We start from the raw sequence: 26,287 nt of genomic DNA, 5'->3' as shown, positions 1-26,287 counted from the left end.
ATCGACTTCGTCCACCAACATAGTGACTCCATTGAAATCTCGTAGAAACACGATCCACATTTTCAAGTCCTCCCGAACGCTTGCACGCAAATGAACATGATGAGGCAAAAATGCACCTTTGATAGAAAAACCTAGTCTCCTGCAAAAAGCCCTTCCAACCCTCAGAACTTTGCAGGCAAAACTTTAATGACCAAGTAAACATTGAACCTGCCTCAACTCCAACTTTGTCTTGTGTACAGCCTCTTCCAGCAAACCAATCAGTAACTGCACCTTGTCTGAAGGCAAATGGATTTCCATTTTTTGCAAATCCAATTTGATTCCCAAAAAATTCAAACAAGTGGCTGGACTTTCGGTCTTCTCAGGTGCTAAAGAAACTCCCAAATCAGACATGACTCTCTGAAAACCACATAGAGCCACCTCACAATCATTTGAGTCAGCAGCACCCACAAAAAAGAAGTCATCCAAATAGTGCATCATTAATTTATAACCCGTCCTGATCTGGAAGTACCATTGCAAAAATGAACTGAACATATCAAACAGTGAACAAGAAAGAACAACCCATAGGCAACATCCTATCCACATAAATTGCACCTTCAAACTGGATGCCCAACAAAGAGAAATCCTCAGGATGTACTGGAAGGAGCCTAAAAGGAGACTGAATATCCGATTTTGCCATCCTTGCCCCTCTGCCGCAACGTTTTACTAAAACAATTGCTTCGTCTATTGACGCGTAATGTACAACAGAATCCTCTGTGGCAATAAAATAATTAATGGATGCACCCACGGGCCAAGATAAATGGTGGATCAATCGAAATTCGCCCTGTTGTTTCTTAGGCACTACACCCAGTGGGGAAATGGTCAAAATTTCCAAAGGCCAACTATGAAATGGACCGACAATTCTACCCAACAAAACTTCTTTTTCACATTTTTTCCTCACCACATCTGGATGATCCAAGGCGGACTTCAAATTCCTCGCCCACCTCCGAACTCTCGGCCCTTGATAACACAACTTAAAACCAACTGCAAATCCCCACCCCAACACCTTTGCTTCGTTCTCCTTCGGATAGGCCTGTAACCAGAAACTCAAAACATCCAGGTTAATAGGTGTAGGGCCCTTTACCTGCCACATGTTGCGTGTAGCCACAGCCCCTATCCCCACCTCTTCCTTGCGAGCCCTGTCCCCCCCAGTGCATACCCCCGAAGCACTGGAAAACGGGATGTCTACCCCTCCACAGCTTGAGCAGTCATGCCTAAATTTACACTGTTGCCTCGTACATCCTCTGCTATTAAAGGACCAACATGAACCATTCTGTGGCAGCTGACCTCTTGAGATATTCCCCACCCCAAATTGGGTGGGACAGCTCTGAAAGGGCTTGTACTGTAAAGGTAAACCACTAGCTGTGTGCATGACAGGCGCATTCCTCGCCGTCCTCAACCACTCCATCCATAATTCATTGTCAATTTCACCCCATTCGTTTTTGGGATAAATCGCCATGCGAGCTCGAAATTCCTCATCATAACGAAACCACCCAAAACCATGTCCATGTATTTGAATAAAGCCACGCTCCTATCTGGAAAGCGTTCAGAGTATACACTAGCATAGATCAAAAATGCCGAAGTCCAGTTCTCAATCGTAGTTGGCACTTTTGGCCTCCTGGCCAACTCCCACCCTTCCTTGGCTTGAAACTCCCTATGTAACAGTTTAAACACATCTATAAACTCACCCCTGCAAATCTTATCTTTCAAAGATTGAGTGAGATGCGCCTCCAAAGGCATCGACACTCCCGTGTAAGGAAGCTTTTTATTCTTTACACTCCCTCCAGTGTTATCCACCTGACTGTCTTTACCTTGATTTTGGGCCAAACGCTCTGGTCCTGCCTTACCTGAACTTGCTGGTGGAACACTTACCTCCGCGTCGCCAACTATTGAACTCACCACATCCTTATCCAAACTACTAGTCTGCACACCCATATCCTTTACCATCGTCCTCCCCACAGATGACCTAAGCTCCCCAAGCCCCCTCGAAACCTGAAATAAAAGGTCTCGCCTCACCTCTAGGCAAGTTTCCAGACGAGCAGGATAACCTCCTCTCTCCACCTTGACGATCGCTCCGGACCGCCACCTTCCTCTGATCCTGCAAAGCACCAAAACTCCGAGACTTGTTATTCCCTTGCCCACCTAAATCCCTTAGAAGACCCCCAAATGAAACCTCGGACTCATTGACCTCATCAAAATCCAAGCATTACTCTCCAGTACCGATGTCCTGTGTCAATCCACTAGCACTCTGGCTAGTAGAGGGCTCATCGTAAGCAATACATCGTTTAAACACCCGAGATGATGAAGGTGCCTCCTCTGATGTCGGGTGAGCCGCTCGGGTTCTCACCCTCTCTTCTTCTCGGTGTCTTAGGTGTGTACTAACCCCCACCGTGTGTCCTGGAGCGAAGGCAGGCCGCCCGTGTCCTGCCCTTATCATATGCTCTTCATGCCCGCTCAAAGCAAGCGCATTGCCACACCCAGGTACACCCTGTACACAACTAGGGCTCCAAAAATGCACACTAACCTGAGCCCTACCCCCATTATCTCCAAACTCAGCTTCCTCAACAGCTATACCTTCCACCATAATCTCACCTTTGTCCATAACCCCAACCAACTGCCCTGCCTGAAAAAGAGTACTATTCTCCACATCCCAATGTAGCACTTTGTGCTTCATCGGGCTAACCAACCTAGGCACCCATTGAACCTGGGCACTACTCTCTCCCCATGGAAGCCTCAACTTTCCTTACTGACACATTACCTTTAAAATTGCCCAAGGGGTCGTCCTCATCCAAATCTGACACAATGAGGATCAGCTCCTGACGATCCTCTATGCGCGCCGCCATCTTGCCGCCCTCTTCTAAGGTCCTTTTCTCAAAAACTCCCTCCCCTCGTTTTCCAATATTTCGTGGGGGGAGTGGCGCTTGTCTGCGTAAACGCGCCTTCTTCTTTGGGACGGGCGCATGCGCACTCACGCCTCCAAGCGGCCGACGGCCACCACCGCACTCGTATCGGCAGCGCCGCTCCCTCGAGAGGCTACACGCTGCCTAATCGAGGGTCCTGCGCCCTTTTTTGCTTAAACTTTTTCCCAGCAACTGGAGAAAAACAAGCCATGACGGCTGCTGCCACGCCCTCAGATGACGCCCTCTTAGGCATCTTCAACCCCTCCTGATCTAATACTCCTTGCTGCAAAAGGTCCTCCCTACCCTCCTCCTTCAAAACCCTCAAGGCCTCTCTTACTCTAACTGAGGTAACCATATTGCCTACCAAAATTCGAAAACAACGTGACTTCTACTATTCTAAGGCCTACCTACACAACAATCTCCAACAGCAACAACACTGGGTGTGGCAAGACGGCCAAAGAGGCCACCCACAGCCTGCCCCCTCCACATATACCCCTAACAAAAAGGCCCACCCTTCCGTTCCTTAAACCAATCGGATGTCGTGAGGTGGATTGTACCACCCACGCCCGATATGCCCGGGGGGAGACCGGGCTAGCCCTTGCTCCTCCTAAGCCCCCCATTTGACTTTCTCAAATATTTGGGTATACTACTTCACCTGCCATTTTGACATCCCTATTTTTGGTCATATCTTAAATACATCCCAATATGCCATGTGTTGTATAACACAACAGATCGTGTTTAGTTTGCATCATCGTTTCCTCAACTTGATGTTGTGGAAAATCAGTGACTAAGAAACTAAACATGACTGACACAAATGCACCATATATTTTTATACTTGTTTATATGACTCAAAAGACCCCATAAATATTTTGGTACTAGGGAAATGGAAATCTAAGGAGATTAAATAGAAGACATTAACAAAACAAATGGCCCTCAAAGTCCCCTGAAACTGAAGAATGAGATGCAGCACAGTTCCAGATGCTAGCCCCTCAGCCATGTTCTGTAGCCTTTGCAAAGAATTAATGAGTAAATCAGGAAGCCCAAATGAGGGGGAAAAAGCTATACCAGGTTCCTAAAAACAGCAAATCTGTGAGCCATGGACTTTCACCTGTGTTTTAAAACAAATGTAGTCATTTATTGGGATTGAAAAGATATCCTATTGTGTGGGCATCTAAATCTATCAAGTTCATATATTTACCTGCATGCCCTACATGGTATCATTTCAACCGTACATCCAGAATGTAGCCCCGTTTCAAAATATGGTATAGGGTACACCTCCATATGCGCCGGTCATGAGAGCCTCAATATTTTTTGGGGTCAGGCCTAGGTAGATTTCCCCAGACAAGCCCCAAAGGAAAATGCAACCTTTGTGGAGAAAAGGAAAAACAATCCCCAATATATTTGGGGGCAGACCTAGGTAGATTTCCCTAGACAAGCACAAAGGAAACTGTGACCTTTGTGGAGAAAAGTAAAACGGATATAAACTGCTGTTTGTCAATCCTTGTAGAGATATATATATATATATATATATATAGAGAGAGATATATATATATATATATATATATATATATATAGATATAGAGATATATATATATATATATATATACATATATATATATATATAATTTTTTTTTTTTTGTAACTCTGGGACTCCCAGAGCAGCTATGTGCTACACAAATACCATATTCATTCATTCAGTGCCCAGGAAGCACTCTTCTGGTTAGTACATGATCTTCATGGTGTTGATGTCCAAGGAACTGACTGCAGAAGCTCAGGACTTATGCAATCCTGGGGTCCTGCTTACAATGTGGGGCTTGGGAAGAGGTGATCTTGGTGTGGTGCAGTTGGGGGAGTGGGAAGACAGGGGAGTAGAATTGGTGATTGGGAAAGGGGGTGAAGGGAGCATGGCTAGAGGGGTTTGGGTGTCTTGGTAGTGAAATAAGGTCCTCTTTATTGTAGGTTGCCAGCACAAAGTATTAGACTTGCTTTTCAAATAGTCTGACACTCCATGATGGGCTAATGTAAAAGGGTCCTGTGTGGACCTTTTTGTTCTGTCGGCCATGAAGTGACCTAAAAAAAAAAAAAAAAAAAAAATAATAATAATAACACAAGCCACACACTGTCCATTTCAGTCATCTTAACAGTAGGATGAGAATTATCGCTCCCACTCACACCTTTGAGTTTGGGGGCTGTGAGTGGCAGTGGGTTCAAGGTGGAGATTATAATATTCTGGGGCTTTTAAGTAGTGCCGGGGCGATTGAAATTAAGCGGCTGTCAAGTTGAGGTGCGTAGGGGTTAAGACTTGTCATTTAGTTGTTAATGAGCAGGTGTGCTTTCCTATGTTATGCAGGTTTGTGGCTGTTTTAGAGTCTAGAGTTATGGTTCTCTCGCAAATGCTTGAGGGGCCCAGCTCGATGTGCCATAAGGGTGGCGGTTGGCAAGATGGTAATTGGAATCGGAAAGAAGAACTTGAATAGATGGATGGATGATTGCTTAAATTGGGCTATGGACAAGACATTGGTTTGGATGGGCTGCTAGAGGTAGTTTTGGGAGTGTCAAGTTGGTAAAAGTTGAAGTTAAAAGGGTGTGAAGTAGAGGGTTTGGTGGCAGTTGGTGGCCAGATCTAGTGAGGTGGTTAGGTTAGATTGTAAGACATTAGTCAGGAATTTAGCCAAGGCTTTGGTTATTGTGACTGCAGTGTGCACGCACACACACACACACACACACACAGGTTCCTGCCATATCACCTGTTCTGTGTACGGCTGTCTCGTATTCTATGTGACCAATCACTCAGGAGAAAGACCATTTTTACAGCTCTCTCTCAGACGGTTTACAATTGTCTTGAATTAGCGGGAGGTGTAAGCTAACTCCAAACCAGACAAATTACTCAACAGCTTTCTTTGTGATGACACCACTTGGTAGAAGGAGTTCCCCTCAGGTTCTATTTTTGCAGTTTTTATGTACCAAGGGCAGTAAAGCTCTTTACATGAGCACCAGATTAAATTACAAGATCACAAGCTTTTTTAGCCATAGGGTCCACATCTCCCAGGGCCCGGCATTCAAAATTTTATTTTAGCGGGGGGACACGACCCCCTCCCCAGGCCGATCATGCCACGGGACCCATCCGCCAGGGTGTATTCTAAATATTTTTTTTTGGGTGGGAAGGGAAGCCACATGGTCCCCTTTCCCAGGCTGATCTTGGCCCCAGGGACCACATTCCCCGGGTCCGAGCCTAAATGTTTATTTTTGGGGAAGGGGGGGCATGTGGCCCCCCCACACCAGGGCTTATCTCGACCCCAGTGACCCCATCCCCCAGAGGCCTGGCCATGTGACTTGGGTGTCCCCCACAACCATTATTGGCTACACGAGGGGGTCCGAACATTGTCTTGAGAAGGTGGTGGTTCCCAGGGCTCAGGGTCCGAAACAGACCCCCTTCACTCATTTATTGTAGCCCTGGGGAGGTGGGGGTCCCCAGGAGTGCTCACTGTATTTCAGTAGAGTCCCGGAGAGGCGGTGGTTTCCGGGCTGCAGGGGGGGCATGTGGCCCCCCTGCACTGTATTTCAATACAGCCTTGAGGAGGTGGTGGTCACCGGGGCCACGGTAGGGCTGCGTGACCAAGATCGGCCTGGGAAGGGGGACCATGTTGCTTCCCTCTCCCAAAAAAATACAAATATTTAGACTGCGCCCCTGGGGATGGGGCCCCTGGGGTGTAATCGACCTAGGAAAGGGGCCATGCGGCTCACTCTCCCACCAAAAAATATAAATTTTATAAAGCCAGGCCCTGTGGGATGTGGCCCCCGGGACCTAAATTGGCTGGAGGAAGGGGCCCTGCGGTGTATGGCAAAAGGCTGTGTTCAGCATGCGGTTGGGTGGTTTGGGGTGTTGGCCACAGGGACTGGCCACAGGCCTGGTCCTGCGGACAATCTCCTCTGCACACGGCAGGTCAGACCCTGCAGCCAAATCCCTGCTGCTCACAGCTGAAGGCTGTGCGCATGGTTAGGTGGTTATAGGGCCCGGCCGCAGAGTAGGACCTGTGGGCAATCACCACTGGGCAAGGTCAAAGTCCGTGAGCAGTGGTGGTGGTTGGATTAACATATAATAATGCAAATGACTATGTTGAAAAAGATGTAGAAATTCACTGAAAAAACGAAAGGTTACAAGGACATTATAGTTAGGCTCACACTTTAAATGTGCCATACCATAGAAAGTCACCAGCTCTAGTTATATCAAGTAACTATAACTCGTGCCCTAAGGTAATTATAACTTGCGCACTCGCCATGCACTGCTAATTACCCCACAAATTACGGCACTCGGAACATCTTTGATAATATCAATGTAATATTTGCAGTAAGCTTTTTGATGAAAAAACTGTGCATGACAAGGGCACGAGTTATAATTACCTTAGGACATGAGTTATAGTCAATTAAGATAACTACCTTTAACAGGCTATTTTCTATGGTTTGGTACTTTTGAAATGTGAGCCTAACTGTAACCTCCGATTTTTTTTAAGTGAATTTATTAAAGATATATATATATATATATATATATATATATATAGGGGTCTACATAGAGAATGGCAAAATGTGTACAAAAATACATAGGAAACCACCCAGATGCAATAGCATTGTGCATATGAACAGCGGACACCCGAGTGCATTAAAATGGAGCATGCCATATGGAGAATTCTCAAGAGCAAGATGGAACTGTTCAGAGAATAACAAATTTGAGGATCAAGAGCATAAGATGTACCAAAGATTCAGAAGAAGAGGCTATCCCATAACAGCTTTAGAAGATTCCTTAAAAAGAGCGAAACAAATGAACAGAGAAGAACTTTTTGTACCAAAAAAACCCTCAATAATAGAGACAATACAATAATTAGATTAACCGTGGATTTTAACATGTCAAATAGAGAAATCAAAAGGCTTTCTAATAGTAATTGGAACATCTTGAAAAGGGACGACACTTTGAAACATCTGCTATCTGATCATCCAACTATCACATATAGAAAAACAATGTCACTGGGTGATCTCCTTGTGAATAGCCACATGACCAGAGAGAAAACAGAAACATGAAACTAGCTGACAGCAAACAAATGGCTTCTTTAAATGTCAGAAATGTAAAGCATGCCCGCATGGCCAAAAAAAAAAAAAAAAAAAACATTGTTTGAGTTATTTGATGGATGAGTAAAAGCAATAAAAGAATGGCTACACAGTGGCACAACCTGTGTTGCATATGTGAATGCAATAAGAAGTACTTTGGGAGCACGGACAATAAATTTAAACTCCACATACTCCAACACCTGTAAGCCATAACTAACAATCACTACACTTATGTGATGGCAAAACACATTTAGGAAATACACAATAGTGACGAGAGCGCTTTACTTCTCTATGGCATACAGCATGTACAGGATAAACCTAGAGGTGGTGATCCGCAACTAGCTTTAAGAAGATCTGAATCAGTATGGATTATTTTAATTGGCACAGAGACTCCCTGGGGCTTGAATGCAGTTGCTGAACTTCATGCCAATACATGATATTCGGCCCCATTGGCCGTTAAGGAATATGTAGTGTTGTCTTCAACATTTAACATTTCCATCTACGCACTTTACAACAACTTGTGATTTCTAATAAATGCTACTTGCACGTTAGGACTTTGAAACGCATATGGCACTTAAGGACATTAGAGTTCGGTTTTCTGCCATTTGTATTTGAGAACTTCGAACGTACATTGCTTAGTACAATTAACAGTAGAGATAGTACAATGCAATTATTAATTTTTCAAATGTTTGACATAGCAATCTTAATCTCTTTAGAATATAGTTTACAACGCTCCAAGTTAATACACATGCACTTTAATTTGCTGTAGGTCATCGCTTTGTTTCATGTGTTTTATGCTTCAGAATGTCTACCCGCGGTGATTAGAAGAAACGAGTGTTCATATCCTTGGTCTTTTTGAAGGCATTTCAAATAGCTGACTGTCAACATATATGCACTTTATTTTCTGTTTGCACTTTATCATTGTGAGCAAGGACTAAGAATGTAAAAATTATGGTATTTTTTTATCCTCCAGTGTGGTAGAATTTAGAATGTCAAGAGGAGGTACCTTTTTACATTTCCTTGCACTTTTTACAGCCCGATATTTACATACTTTTGCAATTTACTTTGAAGCATTTTATGCCTATCGAAGTGAGAGATTTGAGGCCTTAATGTGACAGACCCCAATAAGTGGTTCTGAGATTACTTAGAGAGAATATTGTCCCGTACTTTACTCAGAAACACCTTATACACCTGGGGTGAACGGTTGAAGGCAGGCATCCTGTACTGAGGATCCAACTCTCTCCCAGAACTTGTTGCAACATAGAATTGATGTAGTGGGATGGTACTTTACAAATTTGTCAAAATATTCATAACACAAGCAAGAATAAGTTGATGCTCTTAAATCGTGTTCCATCAACTCTTTTTGAATATTAGATGACATTGGCAATATCGGCCTGTGCCAAATATAAAAGTATATTGGTCGATGTCTGCTTGCAATGGCCTCCCAATATGGACCCTAAATAAAGAATATAAAGAATGAACAATGGGGTCAAAATGGTGGGCTTTGGGTGAGGCATGAGAAGGTAGCAGTCTAGTTATGTTTTTCAAGATGGTGGTGGGATTTGATTATGTGTGTGTATATATATATATATATATATATATATATATATATATATATAAAAAAAGAGAGAGAGTTAAGCCTTTTTACTAAATATGAAGGAGATAGGCAGTAGATTGGAAAATCTGGTAGAAGAAATAAAAGCAAGAAAAAAAAGGAAATTTAATAGCGATTGCTTGGATTATGAGAAGGGCTGGGTCTTACATACAACAAAAATAGGATGACATCCAGAAACGGCCAGTAGAAAGTGGTACTAAGGTAAAACAGGACCCTCTCTGAAAACAAATCTGAAACAGATGAGGAGACTGATGTTTCGGTGACTGGCGGTAGTAATTGTATCTGAGAGCGAGAGTGATTTAAGACCGAAAACTTTTTTTAGAGGAGTACTACCCCCTACACAGGGGGCGGAAAGTGTTCCAGCAGGCAAATCAAAGCAGAGTAAGAGGTATACACCAAGATTAATAACCTCCTTTTGGTCATAGGACATAAGAAGGTGCTGGCATTCTTAATGGGGCCTTCTCCTTTATGTGATGAGTTCTGAAGTTACAACCTGGCTATGTTTTTGTTTCACTTATAAGAGGAAATAAAGTGGGGGCCACTGTACTTTTGCTAGGAACTGATTATGGGCCTTCCCCTACCCGTTCTTCTTCGTCTCGTTTACTTTGAGCACGGTGGTGGACTGCAACACTGATGACCCTAGATATTTTAGTACGGGAGTAGATATTTGCATCTATCAGTACTTTCATGGGTATTAAATATGAAAAAAGAGTTGTCTGTCTATCTATAGATTGATATGAAATGATGATTAGGTGTTATGATAAGAACAATTTTCCCCACTTGGGCTGGATGCCACGTCTGATCCCCTTTTCTTTATTATTCTTTTTGTGGCTTTTCCTTCCCCTTTCTCTTCCCTTCGCTCACCACCACTTCTCTTTCAGTTTTGAGTTGGATGTCGGTGTATTTGAAATACACTTTATGGGAATGGTGCCTCAAATACCCACTTGAGTGGATAGTGGGTTACATTTAATGAATTAGGGAGTTGTCGTATATATTTTAATTGTTTGAGAAGATGCAGACAGTACAACCGTGACAGTTTTTCTTTTTTTTAGAAAGACAAGATGATCTGAGGTTTTATTCACTATGATGTTTGATATGATATTGCATGTTTTACTCTTTTTTTCCAAAGTACTATTTTTTTTAAAAATCAACATGGGGATTCCCTTTCCTTTTCAATTTCTGTTTATACTTCCAAGATGGTGCTTGTACGTTTACAACACCGTTGTTTATTATATAACACTATATAAGAAGAATTCGATGGCAACTGGTCACAGGATCAATAATGAGAAGCCAAAACGGGTCCTTTCTCTTTGCTGATACACAACTTAAATTTGTTGGTGACTCTTTCCCTGAGTGTGTGTGTGTTTCTCTGGGAGGAGCAAAAGATTTATTGTTGGCTTGCTATTCCAGCTTCGCACAACACCCTTGTTGGGCCAGTGGTGCCTTTTGGAGCGAAACAGCAGGAATATCTATCTATCATGATATATTTTACCTACTGCCGGTTACCAGCATGTAATTATAGTTAGGACCTAGTTTCGATAGGATAAGTATTTTTTTTTTGCCAGTAATGTTTCACGAATTCTCACAAAATCTTCAAAACTGTGTTATACTTGGCATCCTTGGCGTGGTCTCCCCTAACTTTTTCCCTCGGTTTTCCAGGTTGTTGATGTGCTGGACTCTGTTTCGTCTGTTTTTGATACTCTGGGGGCTTTACCACTGCTATCCAGTGCTAAAGTGCAAGTGCCCCTATGTAAAATGTATGTGTAAATGGCTTTCCATGATTGTCATATCTGATTTACTATTAAGTCCCTAGTGCAGTGCACTAGAGGTGCCCAGGGCTTGCACATCAAATGCTACTAGTGGGCCTGCAGCACTGGTTGTGCCACCCACATGAGTAGCCCTGTAAACATGTATCAGACCTGCCACTGAAGTGTCTGTGTGTGCTGTTTTAAACTGCCAATTCCACATTCCACCTTCCCTTTTCTACATGCAAGGCACCCCTAAGGTAGGCCATAGGTAGCCCAATGGGCAAGTTGCAGTGTATGCTAAAGGTGGGACATGCACTTATGTGTTTAACTTGTCCCGACGGTGAAATACTGCCAAATTCAGTTTTTACTGTTGCAAGGCCTAGCTCTCTCATAGGTTACCATTGGGGCTGCCTTTAAATATGATTAAAATGCAGATTACCTTTGGGAGCAGATAGAAATATGGAGTTTAGGGTCTCTGAACTCACAATTTAAAAATACATCTTTTGGTAAAGGTTGTTTTTAGACTGGGTTTGAAAATGCCACTTTTAGAAATTTTGCATTTTCTTGCTTAAACTATACTGTGATTCTGCCTGTTTGTGGATTCCCTGTCTGTGTCAGTTTGACAATTGGGCTGTTTGCTCCGCCCCTCTAGGCAATGACACAAAGGGAGCTGAGGTGTAGCCTGCTTATCCTGATGAGCCATCTGTGCTGGGAGGTAGGGGAGGAGTGGTCACTCACACCTGAAAGGGCTGTACCTGCCTTCACACAATGTAGTCTCCAACCCTCTGATGAGAGTCTGGGCCTGGCCTGGGCAAGGCAGGATCTTACAAACAAGAGGGACTTTCCTTTGAAGTATGCCTACTTCAAAGGTAGAAAGGGGTGTAAGTAGTGGACCCAAAACCCCAGACTTGATTACTTCAAGATCACTTCTGGAATCAAGAGGAACCTCTGCCAAGGAGAAGAGCTGGCAGACAAGAACCGAATAGCCACGCACAGAACACCGTATGGGGAAATTTTCCACGCACCTTCTGCAGTGTGGTTGCTAAACGATGCGTCGCCGGCTTCGCAGATGAAATACACTCCACCTGCATCATAGCTGGGAAATCGACATCACAGCTGGAGAAACAATGACCATCACCCACTTACGAAGGCTGATAATGACGCCAACCCCATGCAGTGCAGTTTTCTGATACTGTGTGACCGGATTTTCCACGCATCGACCCTGAGTGTCTAAGTCAACCTGACTCTGCGCGGATCAGAGGTGCCCCATTTGGAACTTGACACATCGCTCTCTTGTGAGGGAGAAAAATGACGCATCACTGACCCGACTGGAGAAGAAAAAGACACACGGCCTCACTTGCGGGTAATGAATCAATGCATCGCTACCTTTTTCCGATGTATGCTCACCCATGCGGCTTTATTTTGTTCGCTAACCAGGTACTTTGTGTAACAACAGCATTTTCACTGTTTTCTAAGGATTAAGACTCTTATTCTTTTGAAAATTTGTGTCTTGACTTGTGTATGTTGGATTTTTTTGTCATTTTGGCCTTGTTTTATTTAGATAAATATTACCTATTGTTCTAAACCTGTGTTGTGTCATTTTGTGGTGGTTCACTATATTCCTGTATGTGTTGGTACAAATACTTTACACATTGCTTCTGTAGTTAAGCCTGCCTGCTCGTGCCAAGCTACCAAGAGAGTGAGTGAGAGTGATTCGCCTTTACCCTGGCTAGAGTGTGGGTCTGTGCTTGGACAGGGGGTAACCTGACTGCCAACCAAAGACTCAATTTCTAACACTACTCCGTTCAGCTACTGTCTAGAAAGTTTTTGGTGTAGTTCATCAAGCGGGGCTCAGAAAAAAAAGGGGGTCCCAAAATGTTTTTTTCCTTGCAATTTTCATAGGGATATTTAGACAATACTGCAGCCCAAACCACTGGACTAAACTACACCAAATTTGGCAGAAAGGTAACTCTTGGTCCAGAAAGCACCCTTCTTGGTATTTGGTTAAATTCATTTAGTAGTTCCGGAAAAATTTAAAGTTAAAAAATATAGATATCTAGGGACGTGGATACGCTGCAGTTCCGACCATCTCCGTGCCGATATCGGATAGGCTGCCAACACTTCATCCAGGAATTGGGACTTTGACTCAGTCAAGTACCAAAAATAAAGTAAAAAATAAAGAAAAGGAGGCAGGGTAGGAATACTCTGACCATCTAGGCCTGGTGCTGGAGTCCCTCAGGGGCCCCACCAGGTCTAAAGAGCAATTATTCCAGTGAAACCACTGTGGAGCTGTGGACCAAAAAAAAAAAAAAAAAAAAAAAACCATGGTTTCCTGTGCTTGTTTTCCATTCAGCCCCTAGGGCACAGAGAAGTGTGAAAAATGGGGAGGGGGTACATGAGCGCCCCCTTCCCAAAGCCAGCTTGAGCCCCATGTACAACCACCTCCCTGGGGCTTTATCTAATACAAATAGGAGAGGGGCAGCATGACCAACCCTCTGTAGGCCTTTAAAGACTCCCAGGACCATCACCTCCCCAGAGCTTGCCAAGTAAATAAGAGAGGAGGCCGTGTGGACCCCCTTCTTTAAAGAATTTCCCCAAGGCCTGCCACATCCCGGGGGAACAGTACAAGTAAAAAGAGAGGGCCCTCGTGGACCACCACCTCGCCGGGGTATGGCCAATATATGCGTGCCTCCCCCCCCAGGCCATTTTCTGCCCACGGACCACCACCACCTCCCCAGGGCTGGTCCTATGCTAGGTCCCCATCTCCACAGGTGCCCACCCCTGGAAGATAACCGTTTGCTTTCACTTTGCGAGAGCTGTGACAGCTCCCAGGAAGTGAGAGCAAACTTTAGGTCCATCACTTGCCAGGAATTTTGATGGCTCCCACAAAGCAAGAGCAAACTTTAAGTCTGCATCCAGCAGGCAGGGCAAGTAAAACTGCTCTTGCTCACTGGGAGCAGACTTTTCAGCTGTCAAGCAGGCAGCAAAACAGATAAAAGGATTGGTCCTGCACACAGAGCACAGCAATTTTTGCTGCTCCCTGCATACAGGAGCAATGCCAGCTCCCACTGGAGGTGGACAGCCGACAGGGACTGTGGGGGCACTGAACCTCCCCGTGCAGTCCCCAGCACATAAATATGCTAGTGCATATTTATGTATGAAGACGTTCGAGGAACAATCCCATTAGCCAGAAGTACCCTTGTTTGGCGAAGATTGAACTCTTTGTAGTCTTGTCGTTTTCTCCGCACAAGTATTCAGGTTATCAGTATGAAGACGCTCATGGAACAATCACATGCTAAAATTACAGACACACAAGGTCACAGGCGACATTACCTCGAGGTCCTTTATGTATCTGTAATGTAGAACATGCCCTTTACATTTTACTCAACAAGGTAGCATTTGCTAATTAGCCAGTAGAAAATACTCCAGCTGGGCAGACATTTTGCATAAAACTGTGGCCTCTTCTAAGCAGGTCATGGTCAATACTGGCAGTGATGCTAATTTCACAGAAATGAAACCTCAATGGGAACCACTTACAAATATAAACAAAGCAGGTGTGCCAGTTGAAGTTCCACTTCCGTAAAGTACAAATCACCCTAACGTCTTGCAATTGGCCTAGGCAAATGAAGTTTGTTTTGTCTGCAGTTCAACATTAAAAAGTTATCTGAAATACTTGATGGAGGTGAAAGCATAGTTGCGCTTCTGTAGTGTTTTTTTTTTCTTGTCATCTCCTGTTGAGGACAAAGAGTGTTGGTGTCCCTTCTAACTACAAGCATGCGGATGTGAAGGATTCACAACCCCTCCTGATCCCATGCTGAGATCCGATTGGCTGCCAACACTTGAACAAGGAAGTGTTGGCAGTCATGTTGGAACTAAGGCCCTCATTACAAGCCTGGTGGTCGGTGTTAAAGCGGCAGTAATACTGCCAACAGGCCGACGGTAAAAAAAAAAATATATATATATATATATATATATATATATATAAGGGATTTGGACCATGGCGGTTACTGCCATCCAAAACCGCCACTTTAACACACTGACCACCAGGGTGGTAACGGCCGCTGGGTTGGAGACTTCGGTCTCCAGCCCGGCGGCCGCCACAATCCCACCCTCAGGATTACGACCCAGCCTACAGCAATGGGTTTCGTGCGAAACATACTGCCACGAAAACCATGGTGGTAGGCACTATCAGCGCCAGAGAATCCCTTCCCTGGCACTGATAGGGGTCTCCCCTAGCCCCCTCCCCTGAGTCATCCCCCAGCCTAGCCCTCCCCTCCCGCTCCTGCCCACGCACATATACATACCCACACGCGCACCCATATACACACACGCATACCCACCACCCATGCATGCACATACATACATACCTATACACCGCAACACACACCAACATACCTTGTCACACACATGCATTCACAACACACAACACTCACAATCACTCATTGATGCATACATCCTACGCAACTCACACCAGCATGCACGCATACCAATACATACACACACCCCCACAAACAACACTCCCCATCCCCCCTCTCTGGTCGGAGAACCCGACTTACCTGCTTGCAGGGGTCCTCCGGCTGGAGACGGTCCACGGTGCTGATGTCAGCAGCAGCGTCCACCAGCAAAACACCACCAGGAGTATCCTTGCTCCTGATATGGTAGACAGTGTTTTGCTGGTGTGGCAGTGATGCCCCGCCTTACCGCCGTCCGCATTCTGGCGGAATACCGTCGGCGGTCATGATACCGGTAGACGGCTGGTAGCCACGTCGGCGGTATGCTGGCGGCCGTCGCGGTAGGCAGTCGATACCACCAATGTTGAAATGAGGGCCTAAGTGTTTAAAAAAAAAAAATGGGGGCCAGGGTAGATTCACTCTGACCCCTTAGCTCTGGTGCTGGGGGGGACCGCCCCATAGCAACAAATAAAAAAAAATATATATATATTTTTACCACGATTTATGGAAGATCAGACAATTTATTTTTTAAAGAACAAAGCAGGCTACCGATCCTCGTCATTTTGATGCCCCCTGGTAGGCCAAGTCACAGGTGTATTGTTTATTTAAGGACACAGCCCAGGGGGGACCGTCACCTCCCTGTGGCTTTTATTATTTGTTATCCCTCCCCCCGTAGCTTGAGGACCGCCAGCTCCCCGGGACTTTAATCATAGTTAATGTGGGGGAGGGGAGGGTGGAACTGCTTGCCTCCCCCCCGCCGCCCCAGGGCTACCACCTCCTCAGGACATTGAGGACCTTGTGTGCGGGGGCCATATGGCCTTCCCGCAGCCCCGGGGACCACCACCTCCCTAGGGCATTGATCACTATGTGTGCAGGAGGGGCCACACTCACTGCCCCCCTGCAGCCCCAGGGAGCACCAGCTCTTGGGACATTAATGACATTTTGTGGGGGGAGGGGGCGCGCAGCCCTCCTGCAGCCCACGGGCATATATTAAAAAAATTAGAAAGGGGGTCAGTTTTGGACCTCCTGCAGCCGGGGGGGACCACTACCTCCCCGGGGCAATACATGTTACAGAGTGGACTGCGTAACTTCCCTCATGGAGCCACTGATGGCCCTGGGGACCGCCACCCCCCCAGGGCTGGCTCCTGCTATTTCCCAGGGTGCCCACTCCCTGGACATAGCTGTTTGCTGTGGCTTGGTGGCAGCTTTTTCAATCAGCTCTCCCTTCATCAGAGTCAATCAGCTCTCCCACCATCAGAGTAGTGGTTTCCTGTGTGTGCCTCCCTACCGAGAGGCAGGTTCACCGAGGAAACTGCTTTCAGAGAGGGATCTGCTATAACCACTCCCTCTCTCTGACAGCAATGTTGGCTCCCACAGGCGGTGGGGAGCCAGCTGGCACCGTGGGGGCATTCAGGCTTCCCCCACAGTCCCCAACATTGTAACTGGGTGCCCTGGGGGGAGCCCAAGTTACTTGGCCAGGCCCCAGGGGCCAAGGTTGGCCCTGGTGAAGGGGGCCACACAGTCCCCCCTCCAAAACAAAATATATGTATAATGAAATAATTCTGCTGGTTCCCAGGGCATGGGTTCACCGAGGCTTATATCAGCCTGAGGAGTCAGGGCCATGCAGGGTTGGGTTGTCATAGGGGTTTGCTGCATGGCCTGGCCGCAGGCCATGCCCTGCGGACAACTCCCACTGAGCACCACCGAAGGAACAAATTCAAAGGTTACAGGGACGTTATAGTTAGGCTCACAATTTAAACCATACAAATTCATCAGTTATAGTTAGAGTTACCTCAAGTAGTTAGAAGTCGTGCCCTAAGGTAACTATAACTCGCGCCCATGCCATTCACTGCTGATTACCCCAAAAATGACAGCACTCATGACATCTTTCATAACATCATTGATAATGTCACTGTAACATCTGCAGTAAAATTATTGTTCACATACCTGTGCATGGCGGGGGTGAGAGTTATAGTTACCTTAGGGCATGAGTTATAATTACTTGACATAACTAACTATAACTGGTGAATTTCTATAGTTTGATACGTTTAAAATGCGAGCCTAAAAATAACATCCCTGTAACTATTGTTTTTTTAAGTGACTATATATATATATATATATATATATATACACACACACACACACACAAAAGATTTCTGCCACATCATTAAAAGGAAAAAAAAAAAAAAGAAGAAAGCCGCACCCAATATGTCCACTCCTCAAGCATAAAGCTTTATTTAAGCAAAATATTAAATCATTCCAAAAAACAAACTGATGCAAAAAGAAAGTGTATATATATATATATATATATATATATATATATATACTCTCCTAAGATGGCAGCGCGTTTCAACACAAAAGTGTCTTCATCATGGCCAAATTGAAAAAACCTGCACTCGTACCCAGCTGGACTTAAATACCCCTTGTTGATAAACATACAAGAGATACTACTCCAGATAGGATAATTACAACTATACCAATAGGGGGCAACAAAGTAAATACTAAAATACATTTTAAGTTAAATATTTGTGGAAATTAATACAAAAGCATCTAAATTCTAAACAAAATATTTATTTTCTCCCCAAACCATATACAATTGTCAATGTCACATAATTGGAAATTGCAATACAAAATAACCATTTTTGGGGTAATGCCAAAACAAATTTAACAGTGATCCTCATAATATAGATATCCATTATCAGAAAGGTAATAATATACTGGTATCCGAAGGTCACAGGTTATAATCAACACAGGAGGGAATAGAGAAAAATACAATAAACACTGCAAATAATTAATATTCACATTTGCCCAACATGCACATGAAGCTCCTCGTCCTCATTGAGGCCCCCCCGGTGTCTTAGTTCCAAGAAGAATAATATATTCCAATTCCCTAATTCTAAGGAGCCTCTCCCAGTCTCCTCCATGTGGGTTCCTCTCAACTCTATCAATACCAAAGTAAACCAAGCAATCAGCATCTCTATTGTGCATGCTTGAACAATAAAATCGCCACAGGATATGAAGTGTCATAATTCTTAATGCTCCTGTAATGTTCCAAGATCCTCTTTTTAACAGGGCCAATCGTACTGCCGAGACACTGTAACCCACAAGGGCATTGTAATACGTAAATGCAATAATCCGAGACACATGAAATAGCTCTGTTAATACTTTTAGTCTCACCAAAGACTGTTTTATACATTTTAAAATTTGTACTATTCCTGCATGCCTTGCATCTACCGCACTTATAAAAACCCCTCTGATGGTTAAACCAACTAATGTTTCTATTCTCTTGTTGCCGTGGACAGCTGTGAACCAAAATGTCTTGCAAAGATATTGCCTTACGATACGTAAATTGAGGACAGGGAGACAAAAGTTTTCCCAGTAATGGGATCATTCTTCACCAAATGCCAATGTCTCATCACTATCCTCCTAACCATTGGACTAGCCATGTTATAAGTCGTTATGCTCATTTCAGGGATAGAATTATGTTTCTTTTCAGTCTTAACCAATAAAGCTTCCCTATTAATATTGGTTACTTTCTCACAAGCTGTTCGTAATACCTTTTCAGGATCACCCCTCGCTTTTAATCTCTTGACCACCCCACTCTACTCCTCCTTATATAATTCCAGAGTGCTACCATTCCTACTGACTGTGTAATTCACAATAAGGAATACTATTCTTCAAACTAGTGGGATGATGACTGGCTGCATGCAGAATACTGGTGCCTGCTGTATCTTTACGATATAGCCTTGCCTGTAATTTATTATCAACAATTTCCAATAAAACGTCCAAAAATTCCATTCTTGTCGGATGTATTTTTCGAGTAAATCTTAGATTAAGGGTATTCTGAGAGATATGATCCAAAAATTCCTCCAAAGCCTGACACGGCCCCTCCCAGATCAAAAAAATATCATCCATATATCGTGTCCACATTGATATGTGCCTAGTCCATTTTTAATTCTTCTCCACGCATACCTGTGTGGCCTCCCACCAACCCGTAAAAATACCAGCATAGCTAGGGGCAAAGCATCTTCCTATTGCAGTTCCGACCAGCTGACGATACCAGGTGTCCTTGAATAAAAATAAGTTGTTGTTTAAGCAAAAATCCAACATGTCTAATAACATCATGGAATGATCATATTTGCTAAGCGGTCTGTCGTGAAAAAAATATCTACACGCTTGGATCCCCAAGTCATGCTGGATAGAAGTATTTAAGGATTCCACATCCAAAGTAACCAGCAAAAAATGTGGTTTCCAGGTAATACCCTGAATCTTAGAAATAAAATCCATGGTATCCATACAATAGGAGGGTAAGGCCAACACACATGGTAGGAAAAAAAATCTAAATAAATACATACACGTTCCAATAGGCTGCTGTTAGCAGAATTTATCAGTCGCCTAGAAGGATCATGATAATTTTTATGGACTTTTGGTAACATGTAAAAGCATGGTGCAATCAGCTTTTTAACAAAAAGAAACAAATATTCATCTGTATTAAGCAAACCCCTGTCTCTCCAATCAAACAGTTTGCTATGATGCCGGTCAATTAAACGATTATAAGTAGACACAGTTGTTATCTCATAATCCCTTGTGTTGCTAAGTTGTCTTTCTGCTTCCCTGCAATACTGATTCACATCCCAGAGAACAACATTGCCCCCTTTATCTGAGCGTTTTATCATAATGTTATGATCATCAATTAGACTCTTCACAGCTCTCCTTTGTTCATACTTGAGATTCGACTGACTATCCCTCGGTTTGAATGTATGCCACATCTGAAACAAATCTCGAATTACAATTTCATCGAAAGTACCAATAGAATAATGAATAGTAGATGGATTAAACCTCGATTTTAGCTTGAAATGTGTGAACTCAGTGTGAGAAAGTATCCCTCTTTCTAGCCTTGTTACCCCCACTTTTGGCCTGTTTGTGAGTATATGTCAGGGTGTTTTCACTGTCTCACTGGGATCCTGCTAGCCCAGTGCTCATAGTGAAAACCCTATGTTGTCAGTATGTTTGTTATGCGTCACTGGGACCCTGCTAGCCAGGACCCCAGTGCTCATAAGTTTGTGGCCTATATGTATGTGTTCCCTGTGTGATGCCTAACTGTCTCACTGAGGCTCTGCTAACCAGAACCTCAGTGGTTATGCTCTCTCTGCTTTCCAAATTTGTCACTAACAGGTTAGTGACTAAATTTACCAATTCAAATTGGCATACTGGTACACCCATATAATTCCCTAGTATATGGTACCGAGGTACCCAGGGTATTGGGGTTCCAGGAGATCCCTATGGGCTGCAGCATTTCTTTTGCCACCCATAGGGAGCTCTGACAATTCTTACACAGGCCTGCCAGTGCAGCCTGAGTGAAATAACACCCACGTTATTTCACAGCCATTTACCACTGCACTTAAGTAACTTATAAGTTACCTATATGTCTAACCTTCACCTGGTGAAGGTTGGGTGCAAAGTTACTTAGTGTGTGGGCACCCTGGCACTAGCCAAGGTGCCCCCACATCGTTCAGGGCAAATTCCCCGGACTTTGTGAGTGCGGGGACACCATTACACATGTGCACTGTACATAGGTTACTACCTATGTACAGCGTCACAATGGTAACTCCGAACATGGCCATAACACATATCTAAGGTTATGGAATTGTCCGGGGTGACAATTCCATGATCCCCCGGGTCTCTAGCACAGAACCCGGGTACTGCCAAACTGCCTTTCCGGGGTCTCCACTGCAGCTGCTGCCAACCCCTCAGACAGATTTCTGCCCTCCTGGGGTCCAGGCAGCCCTGGCACAGGAAGGCAGAACAAAGGACTTCCTCTGTGAGAGGGTGTAACACCCTCTCCCTTTGGAAATAGGTGTGAAGGCTGGGGAGGAGTAGCCTCCCCCAGCCTCTGGAAATGCTTTGATGGGCACAGATGGTGCCCATCTCTGCATAAGCCAGTCTACAACGGTTCAGGGATCCCCCAGCCCTGCTCTGGCACGAAACTGGACAAAGGAAAGGGGAGTGACCACTCCCCTGACCTGCACCTCCCAGGGGAGGGTCCCAGAGCTCCTCCAGTGTGTCCCAGACCTCTACCATCTTGGAAACAGAGGTGTTGCTGGCACACTGGACTGCTCTGAGTGGCCAGTGCCAGCAGGTGACGTCAGAGGCTCCTTCTGATAGGCTCTTACCTCTCTTAGTAGCCAATCCTCCTTCCTAGGTAGCCAAACCTCCTTTTCTGGCTATTTAGGGTCTCTGCTTTGGGGATCTCACCAGATAATGAATGCAAGAGCTCCCCAGAGTTCCTCTGCATCTCCCTCTTCACCTTCTGCCAAAGGATTGACCGCTGACTGCTCAGGACGCCTGCAAAACCGCAACAAAGTAGCAAGATGACTACTAGCAACCTTGTATCGCTTCATCCTGCTGGCTTTCTCGACTGTTTCCAGGTGGTGCATGCTCTGGGGGTAGCCTGCCTCCTTTCTGCACCAGGAGCTCTGAAGGAATCTCCCGTGGGTCGACGGAATCTTCCTCCTGCAACCGCAGGCAACAAAAGACTCGATCACCGGTCCTCTGGGTCCCCTCTCAGCACGACGAGCGTGGTCCCTGGAACTCAGCAACTCTGTCCAAGTGACTCCCACAGTCCAGTGACTCTTCAATCCAAGTTTGGTGGAGGTAAGTCCTTGCCTCCCCACGCTAGACTGTATTGCTGGGTACCGCATGACTTGCAGCTGCTCCGGCTCCTGTGCACTCTTCCAGGATTTCCTTCATGCACAGCCAAGCCTGGGTCCCTGACACTCTAACCTGCAGTGCACAACCTTCTGAGTTGTCCTCCGGCGTTGTGGGACTCCCTTTTGTGTGACTTCGGGTGGACTCCAGTTCACTTTTCTTCTAAGTGCCTGTTCAGGTACTTCTGCGGGTGCTGCCAGATTCTGTGACGACTCCCTGACTTGCTGGGCACCCCCTCTGTCTCCTCATCCAAGTGGCGACATCCTGGTCCCTCCTGGGCCACAGCAGCATCCAAAAACCCTAACCGCGACCCTTGCAGCTAGCAAGGCTTGTTTGCGACCTTTCTGCGTGGGAACACCTCTGCAAGCTTCTTCGCGATGTGGGACATCCATCTTCCAAAGAGGAAGTTCCTACTCCTCTTCGTTCTTGCAGAACGCCAAGCTTCTTCCAACTGGTGGCAGCTTCCTTGCACCCTCAGCTGGCATTTCCTGGGCTCCTGCCCACTCTCGACACTGTCGCGACTCTTGGACTTGGTCCCCTTGTCTTACAGGTACTCAGGTCCGGAAATCCACTGTTGTTGCATTGCTGGTGTTTGTTCTCCTTGCACAATCCCCCTATCACGACTTCTGTGCTCTCTGGGGGTAGTAGGTGCACTTTACACCTACCTTCCAGGGTCTTGGGGTGGGGTATTTTTCTAACCCTCACTGTTTTCTTACAGTCCCAGCGACCCTCTACAAGCTCACATAGGTTTGGGGTCCATTTGTGGTTCGCATTCCACTTTTGGAGTATATGGTTTGTGTTGCCCCTATACCTATGTGCTCCTATTGCAATCTACTGTAACTATACATCGCTTGCATTACTTCCTTTTGCTATTATCTGCATAATTTTGGTTTGTGTACATATATCTTGTGTATATTTCTCATCCTCATACTGAGGGTACTCACTGAGATACTTTTGGCATATTGTCATAAAAATAAAGTACCTTTATTTTTAGTATATCTGTGTATTGTGTTTTCTTATGATATTGTGCATATGTCACCAGTGGTATAGTAGGAGCTTTACATGTCTCCTAGTTCAGCCTAGCTACCTTCTATCAGCCTAAGCTGCTAGAAACACCTCTTCTACACTAATAAGGGATAACTGGACCTGGCACAAGGTGTAAGTATCTCTGGTACCCACTACAAGCCAGGCCAGCCTCCTACACTCAGGCCTACCCAATTCTACATCCATAGACTCAAGAAATTCCCATTCACTCATACCAGAGGTATCCATTTCTGCTAAGCCAGCCAAAGCCAGCTAGTCATCCACATCACTCAATGTTAATTCAGGAGTCACGGGAGTGGTAGTAAGTGAAATCAAATTTGAGTCTTAAGAACTGTCTTGTTCTCTTGCTGTAAAAATAATTTCCTAAGTTTCAATTTATGTTCAAAAAGAAATAAATCAATTCTAGTCCGACAAAAATCAAAATCAGCAGTGGGGCAAAATGATAAACCTAATTCCAAAAGGGAACACTCGGCCGGAGTTAATTGATGTTCAGATAAATTATTAACTGTTGGGGAAACTTTCCATATCATTTCTTCTTGGTTTGCCTCATAAATCTGTCTCGTGTCATCATGCCTTTGGCACTTCCAATGGCCCCTGCGTGTCCTTGTTCTACTGCGCTGTTTTCTCCTCTTCCTCTTGGTGGCAGGCCCCGACCAGTCTGATTTCTTTGTAAAAAACGATATTCTTCCAATGAAGTGAAGGGAACAGAGTCTTTACCAGATGTTGCCCGAGTTTCATCATAATCCGAAGAGTAATTATCAGAACTAGATTCTGATGTGACCAATTCTTGTTGCCTCAAAGAGCCAATTTGTTTATATTGTTTAATAGCCTCATCAAATCTGCACCCAAAAGTCAAAATTCTCCCTTGGGAATAATCTTTCCTGTCTCGCAAAAACTTCTGTTTCTTTCTCCGTTTGATATCCTCTTCATATTTTTCCAGCCTCTTGTCCATCGAAGACAAGAAGTTCTTTATGAATTCTTGTTCTGGATGTTTGTCCAAAATCTCTCATTTTAATCAGTCCTCAGTCACCTGTGAAGCATATTTGACCAATAACATCGATTTACAGGTCTCTGCCATTAATTTTGACCAGTCCTCTAGCAATTTGGGATTAGGGTTTTGATAAGTAGGGGTAATAAGAATCCTCAAACCCCTTGGAACCCTACCCACTTCAAGATAATTCTCCAAAGAAATTACTTCCCAACTTTTACTTATTTCCTTTTTCATAAATTTCTCATAATTTGTCAATTGTTGTTTAATTGTCCTGACCGGTGGTTCACCCCCATCAGTTGAAATCCCCAAGCCACTTGTGGTAATGTCAACATTTTCATCAAATGAGTCTTTTGCGGCTTCCAATCGCTTCTGGCGAATATCATTCATTATGAGGAACCAAAAATAAGGCGCTCTCAAAAGAAAAATAATAATAATCAAGATGCAAAAAGAAAAAAGAAGAAAAAATATAATAAGCACAAAATAATATATATGAGGAGTTAAAGGGACATATTTCACTACTGAAAATAAAGCAGTGACGCCTCTGCCGTTATGTGACACCAGAAATACATGGATGGCAAACTCAAAATGCCAGGAAAATGCGGCCCAAAGAATTCCCCAATTGGCATCAAAAATATCAAGAAAGAAAAAAATCCACAGCCTTTAATTATTCCTGCAGACAAATTAATAATACAGCAAAAAATGTATGAAGATAGACTCACCCAGCTTTCACAACTGCTCCGTCAGTCCCTCCAAAGCTATGCCAGGTTAAAACGGAGCCGGAACGACCAAATCGGCTCACCCGCATACACAACTGCTCCGTCTGCGACTTGAAAATAAACACGGCGTTGTACCAAGTTAACATGGAGCCGGATCGACAAGAATCAGCTACCGTTAGCCGGCACTCCGTAAGTGGTGTTCTGTGTTTACAAATCTCCTGAGGGAAACACAAATAAGTCTTCCCTTTCGCCACTAACCGTGACGATCCAGCGTGACGTGAACAGGAACTGCACTGAGCGAGTTCAAACACTCAGTTGTCTGACACTCCCAGCAGGCGAGCGTTAAGTGTGGGAGCCATAACTGAAAATCAAGAAACCAAACGGGGGATAATGGCTCCGCATATTAAAAATAAACAAAAAAATAATAATGGCATAATTCACTATGGCGGCGGGAGCCGGAAATAATATATGAACAAATAGAAACCCACTGCACCCGGCTACATCCACCAGACGAGGCTGGTGTGACAAAACAGTAGTGGAACCTATTATAAATACAAAAAAAAGATTATTTTTGCCACTTCATTAAAAGGCAAAAAAAATAAAGAAGAAAGTCGCACCCAGTATGTCCACTCCTCAAGCATAAAGCTTTATTTAAGCAAAATATTAAATCATTCCAAATGGCAAACTGATGCAAAAAGAAAGTATATATATATACTCTCCTAAGATGACAACGTGTTTCAACACAAAAGTGTCTGCATCATGGCCAAATTGAAAAAACCTGCACTCTTACCCAGCTGGACTTAACCCATTCGCTGCCAGGCCTTTTCCCCCTCCTATGCCAGGCCTTTTTTTGCCTATTTGGGGCAGATCGCGCTTAGGCCCTCATAACTTTTTGTCCACATAAGCTAACCAAGCCAAATTTGCGTCCTTTTTTTCCAACATCCTAGGGATTCTAGAGGTACCCAGACTTTGTGGGTT

General features: G+C 44.5%; 1 long non-coding RNA gene across 1 annotated transcript in view; it reads right to left on the bottom strand.

Annotated features, from left to right (window-relative positions):
* The window catches only part of LOC138283250 (uncharacterized), a 233,505-nt gene extending 207,643 nt beyond the window's left edge, over positions 1–25,862 (bottom strand). Inside the window, exon 1 of the long non-coding RNA XR_011201151.1 lies at positions 25,313–25,862. This is a non-coding gene — a long non-coding RNA (uncharacterized lncRNA). The remainder of the gene's footprint in view (positions 1–25,312) is intronic.
* Between the last annotated feature and the right edge of the window lie 425 nt (positions 25,863–26,287).

The sequence above is a fragment of the Pleurodeles waltl genome, chromosome 3_1 (assembly GCF_031143425.1).
Source record: "Pleurodeles waltl isolate 20211129_DDA chromosome 3_1, aPleWal1.hap1.20221129, whole genome shotgun sequence".
NCBI classification, from domain to species: Eukaryota; Metazoa; Chordata; class Amphibia; order Caudata; family Salamandridae; genus Pleurodeles; species Pleurodeles waltl.
This window is presented reverse-complemented; position numbering and strand designations above follow the sequence as displayed.